The sequence below is a fragment of the Arachis stenosperma genome, chromosome 7 (assembly GCF_014773155.1).
Source record: "Arachis stenosperma cultivar V10309 chromosome 7, arast.V10309.gnm1.PFL2, whole genome shotgun sequence".
Classification (NCBI taxonomy): domain Eukaryota; kingdom Viridiplantae; phylum Streptophyta; class Magnoliopsida; order Fabales; family Fabaceae; genus Arachis; species Arachis stenosperma.
Window position 1 is genome coordinate 24,230,555 of NC_080383.1, and position 6,314 is coordinate 24,236,868.

General features: G+C 29.0%; 1 pseudogene; it reads right to left on the reverse strand.

Moving 5' to 3' along the window:
* Positions 1–593: 593 nt before the first annotated feature.
* Positions 594–5,305, reverse strand: LOC130942160 (trans-resveratrol di-O-methyltransferase-like; annotated as a pseudogene).
* Positions 5,306–6,314: the final 1,009 nt, after the last annotated feature.

Consider the following 6,314-nt stretch of genomic DNA (forward strand, 5'->3'; position numbering starts at 1 on the left):
TCAGCCCTTGTAGGAATGTTTCTTATTATTCCTGTTCTCTGAGTTTGAATTGGAGCTTTATCTGCTCTTTTTAGGGTTTGCTCTGGATGAAGAGCTTCATATTCCCTGAAAGATTCCTTTGCTTCTTCCAGTGTTAAAAATCCTCCTTTATGAATTATCCTTGATTGATGTGTAAATGGTGCTGCTTTTTCCCAGGCATCATATACTCCTTTCATGGGGCCATTATAAATTACATAATATTTTTTTTATCTTGGGTGGATTTTTTGATAATTTCAGCAATTGTTTTATTTTCTGGAATTTTTTCTTCACCTGATTTGTCCACCACGCTTAGCTGGCTGAACTCTGATGGTTTTGGTTGTTGTGTTGATTTCATTGCTTCGATGGCCTTCTTGAGGGATTGGATCTGTGTCCTTATTTGCTGACAATGCTTGCATTTTTCGAGTTCTTATTCGTATTTCTGGATTTCTTGATCTAATGCGTTGTAGACGAACTCCATTCTCTTGTTAATGTATCTGCAATAACATTTTTGTCACCCTTAATATATTCAATTTTTATTGGATATTGTAACAAAAATAATTGCCATCTTACCAATCGTCCATGATTATAATCAACTTTTAAATTATATCGTATGAAACCTGTTAGGTAACTTGAATCTGTCCTTAATGTAAAATCTCTGGGTAGTAAATCAATTTTCCATTTCATAAGAGATTTAATTGCTGCTAGAGTTTCCTTTTCATGAGTGGTATATCTCTGTTCTGCTGGAGTAAAAGTCCCTGAAATATACCTGCAAAGTAATTCCTTTGGGAAATATTTAGAATCTAGTGATTCTTTTTCTTGTTCCAAACTTTTTATAGCTTTCTTAACTTTTAAACATCCTGACCAGGTTATGTCTGAAGCATCTGTTTCTACTATTAAGTAGTCATTTTCTTCTGGAATATAAAGTTCTGGAAGTTTTTCACAAAGTTCTTTAATTCTTTGAATTTGCATACTATCTTTTTCATCCCATTTCCATTCTTTTTTAGTACTTATTTTTGGAAATAAGCTTTTAGTGTATTCTGTTATATTCTTTAAAAATCCTTGATCGGAAATATAATTTATACACCCTAAAAATCTTTGTAATTGTTTTCTATCTTCTATTTTATTAGGAAATAAATTTACCTTTTCTAGAACATTTGGTTGAAAGTTTTAGCTTACCTTGAGTAGATAGAATTAATCCAAGAAACTCTATTTCTTGTTTTGCTATTCTTGCTTTCTTTTTGCTAAGAACTAATCCTTTCTATTTACATCTTTCTAAAACTATTAATAATTTTTGAAGATGATCTTCTTTATCCTGTTTTGTAAAAATTAATATATCATCAATGTATACTAAAACAAATTCATTTAATTCTTTTAGATTTTCTTCCATAAATCTTTGATAAATACCTGGGGCTTGCTTTAATCCGAATGGTAATACATTCCATTCATAAAGCAACACACTTGTTGATTCTTTTGTTGGACAAGTAAAAGCAGTTAATTTCTTTGTTTCTTCGTCTAAACGAAGTTGCCAATATCCTGATTTTGCATCAAGAGATGAAAACCAAGTTGCTCCCTTGATTTTTTCTAAAATAGAATCTTTTCTTAGAAGTTTATGAGCATCACCAATAGTTGCTTCATTCATTTTCTTATAGTTTATTACCATTCTTCGTTTTTTCCTTTTAATTTCATTATTGTTTTCAACGTAAAAAGCTGGAGCCGCATGAGGACTTTTACTTAATCTTATAATTCCTTTTTCCAAAAGATCTTTACATTCTAATGAGAACTCTTCTCTATCTCTTGCGGAATAAGGAATTTTATTTGGAACATTTATCTCTTTTGTGGGATCTTTTAATTTAATGCTTACTAATTCGTTATTTGTATTTTTAATATCTAAAGGATTTTCAGCACAAATTTCATCCAAAAGTTCTTCTATCTTTATTTCAAGATTATTTTTTGGAATATTTATCTGAAAGTATAAATTTAAATAACATGTTTCTAATATAGAAAATATTTTAAATTTTAAGATCTTATCTATAGTAGTAGTTGGTATTTTTATACGTTTTGATTTTTGATTTATTGAAGAATCGTGAGGGGCTTTTAGAACTATATATGTTAATTCTTGAATGAATGGATGATATAGCTTTAAAAAGTTATTTCCTATGATAAAATCCATTCCAGAATCTAACATATATATAGATGGAACAATGAACCTATAATTTTGAATAAAAATTTCAACCATCTCTGCTTTTTGGTCAATTTTATGTATTGATTTGTCTGCTATTCTAACTCTTAATGGTTTCTTTAATTTTTTCCAATCAAGTTTTATATTTGAACTAGCAAAGTATTGTGTTGTCCCAAAATCTATGAAAGCATTTATAAACTTTTCTGTTATTTTTATAGTAATAAATGTAGCATTATTACTCAGTCTCTGAGTCTGTTTCCGAGACATATTCAAAAATATAGTGTAAGTTATCATCAGATTCTTCTAATGGTTCCATGAAACAAGACTTAGCAATTTCTATTTGTTTAGTAAGATCCTTTTTATCCTTCTTTTTCGGGCATTCATTTGCGTAGTGTCCTTCTTCTTGGCAATACCAATATTTACAATTTTCTTTTTTATTCGGGCAATAGTTATTTCTTTGTCTTTTGTTTTTATTGTTATTTTCTTTTCTAAAATATCTCTTTTTTCTCCAGTTTGGATAGTATTTTCTTTTTCTAAATTGATATTTTCTTTTTCTTTGAAAATTTTTATTAAGACCATATTTTTGAGGTATCTCTTCATTATCCTGACAGCAAATTCTGATTATATTTGCAAATATTTTTTGAGTTGCTTCTTGCATACAACGTTCTTTTATTTCCTCTCTTATTGCAGAGGTTGCTCCACCAAAATTATTTTCAATTGTTCCTCTATTTATTTCTTTTATAAATCTTCCCATTATAAATTCATTAGCAGGATATGGAAGTTTTGTTATGTACATACTAAGATAATGATTTTTATCTTCTTCTTTTAATTTGTAATAATGTATTCTATATTCACATATATAAGATTCCACATTACATAAATCATATATCTGAATATTAGCTAAATGGTTTTTTGCTTCTTGATATTCTTTATTATAGACTTCTTGTCTATGATCTATAATATTTTTTCCAAAAAATTCTTTATATAGAATCATCATTATATATAATATCTTATCATAAGCTGTTGTTTTTGTTTCTAATTCTTCTATTATTTGGTTTTCTATTGATGTCATATAATCTCTTATAGTTCCTTTAGTATGAAACCCTATGTAATTCCAAATGTCTCTTCCAAATAATTCACTAAGTTTTAGATTAGTAAAGGCTTCTAATAAGAAGGAATTTAACCAGTTTTCGAAAATTTCTTTTTCGTTCTTTTTGCAGTCTAAATCGAGCATTCTTTCTCCTTCCATTTCCTGGATTTTAGGAACGTATTTTGATGGTATTTTTGTATATTTTGAATCTTTATTTATAAACCCTTTTTTAAAAGCATAATTATCAAAACCTGTTTCCCATTTAAATTGAGATTGATTATCCTTAGATGTTCCAGCTTCATTTTTTACTTGTATTGGAATTGCTGGTTCTTCGTCACTTGAATAATCTAGAATGTGTTCTTCATTTTCTATATTTTCAGAATTAATTAACTCTTCTTCTATTTGAAAACCATGTTCCATAATATTATTTTCTTGAGCCATTTTTAATTGTTTAAAAAGCATTGTAACTTCTTCTAATTTTTCTTCAATATTCATAATTTTAATAGTGATTTTACTTTTAAATCTGTTATGTTGATTATATTTTGAAGTTTTTCTTCTTTGGGATTCTCTTTTTCCTTATCCCTTTGAAATTTTATACATACTAATATTTCTTCGAGTATATCTACTATAGAATTTAATTGTGGGTTGAAGGTATGATAAAAATGTGGAAAATCATTTCCATGGTAACATTTTTTTAGAAATTCCGTGTGAAAAATAAGTTTTTTCAGGTTTTTGAAGTCCTTCAATAAAACTTATAATAAAATAAAGATTTTGAGAAAAATCATTTTGTATTAATTTTAAGAATTCGGTGTCATTACAATTAACATTAGTTAAAATCATTAATTTTTGATCTATTAATTTTGATAACTTAATTATTTCTTCTCTTAAATCTTCTAATTTACTTTTTTTCATTAGGTGGCGCTTTTTTTTTGTGAAGAGTTATGGTTTTGAGTGAAAAGTATAGTTTTAGGATGTGTGGTTTAGATCATTAAATCTGTAAATCTGTAGATCTGTACCATATAATTTTCTTATTTTATGTGTCAGATTGAGAGAAAAAATCAGATGGTCCCACCTCTTCTTCTTTTTCGTGTAAGCTATGTAATTTAATATGTATGTGAGTGCTTTTCAAGAGAAAATGCCACTTTTTTATTTTATTTTTTTTAATTAGGAATTGTGTACTTTTTCGTAAAAATAAGAGATAAGAAAGGTTAAGTATCTAATCAATTTTTACCTTCAACAAAATGGCATGAGAAGGAGGAATAGGATCAACAAACATGTCGCCTGCAATGTATTCAAAGTTGTCAGTTCCTTGCAAGCCAGCAACAACACTTGGGAGATCAAACACAGAGCACTTCAAGTTTGGGAATGATTCGGCGATGGCCTTTGCAACAGTCCCAGTACCTCCACCAACATCAACCAGCGATTCCAATCCCTCAAACACTCCCTTGCACTTATCATCAAGTAACAGACTACTAACAAATCGAGAATCACTTGCCATGCCGTCATTAAAGGATTGGCCATATTCAGGCACGCTATCAGTATACTCCCAAAACGTCATTCCGTGTGCGGTCCCAAATGCTGTGAGATCGTCGTTCTTGAACCAATCAGACAAATGATGCCATGGTTTTATCGTAACAGGACTAAGGCTGAACAGCATCAAAGATGTCACACTGAACGGATTGTTCTTAAGTAAGAACATAGATGAATCGGTTAGAACATACCCACTTTCAACCTCATTATCATCATTGGTGACATTTTCGGTAGTGAAGATGCCGGAATGGATTAAGATTCTCATCAAGCGATGGATGAACGAAGTTTTTGATGGATGAATTGGCAATGAAGCAATGAGTTGTGAGAGTGGCATAGGTTTGCCATAATTGTGCATGGCATCAGGTATGCCCAATTCAACAGCACATTTAAGAGACAGTTTTTTTAACACTCAAAATATGATTCCACACGTGGTTGTGAGCTTTAAGAAATTTGGCATGATCAGCCTTCTCTCCACTTTGGAATTCCATAATAATGTTTTTTGATAAAATGAAGGATTAAAAATTTGTCCAAAAAACTGAACAACTAGATCATTTATGTTATGGACCCTATACTATCTAGCTGGGTCTATTTATAAGGCAATAATAAGTTGTACTATTTTTAATTTCCCAACATGTAATTTTGGTTGGGGCTCTTTTTAATAAATAAAAAATAACTTATTTTCTAATAATAATAATAATAATAATAATAATAATAATAATTACATTTTCGTGTATTATACCACAATTTCACAGCTAATTAATTAATAGGAGTGAAATAGCACAATAACTTTTCATCTTAATTTTACACACTATGTCAGTTAGATTTAGAGAAGAATTATTTCGCTTATTACACACATAGAAGGAACTATTGTATCACTAATATATAACTCCTCCATTTTATTTATTGAAACTAAAATTCATAAAATACAAATTAATAATGATATGTTTATTTGCTTAAATTAAATAAATTCTTTTTTTTAAGGCTGTAATAATTCATCGTTAGAATTATAAGTTTTAACTCGATCAACAAATAAGCAGGTTCTCTCTTTCTAATGAGTTGGCCCAGTGGGCAAATGAAGTAATAGCCACACATCGAAGAGATAACCTAACCAATGAGTGCATAACATTTCAGATTCCATATCAGTGACCAGCATCGAGATAACCTAAGTAAGATTCAAGGGATATCCTAAGAGCAACTCCAAATTTTTATTTTAATTTTATTTTGAATTTTAAAAAATTTATATCAATATTTATAAGATGGTATATTATAACCATTTTGCTACACATTCAAGTTTTTTTAATAATTAAATTGGTCCATATTCAACAAAAATTAATTTTATTAATGAAAGTGTGAATACACGCTCCAACTCCTTAATCATTAACGTAAATCGTAAACATTCATATCCACGTTCATATCTTTCTTCTTTTTTGCGTTATTCTTTCTTCTTTTTCTTTGCATTATTCTTCCTCTTTCTTCTTTGCGTTCTTCCTCTTTTTT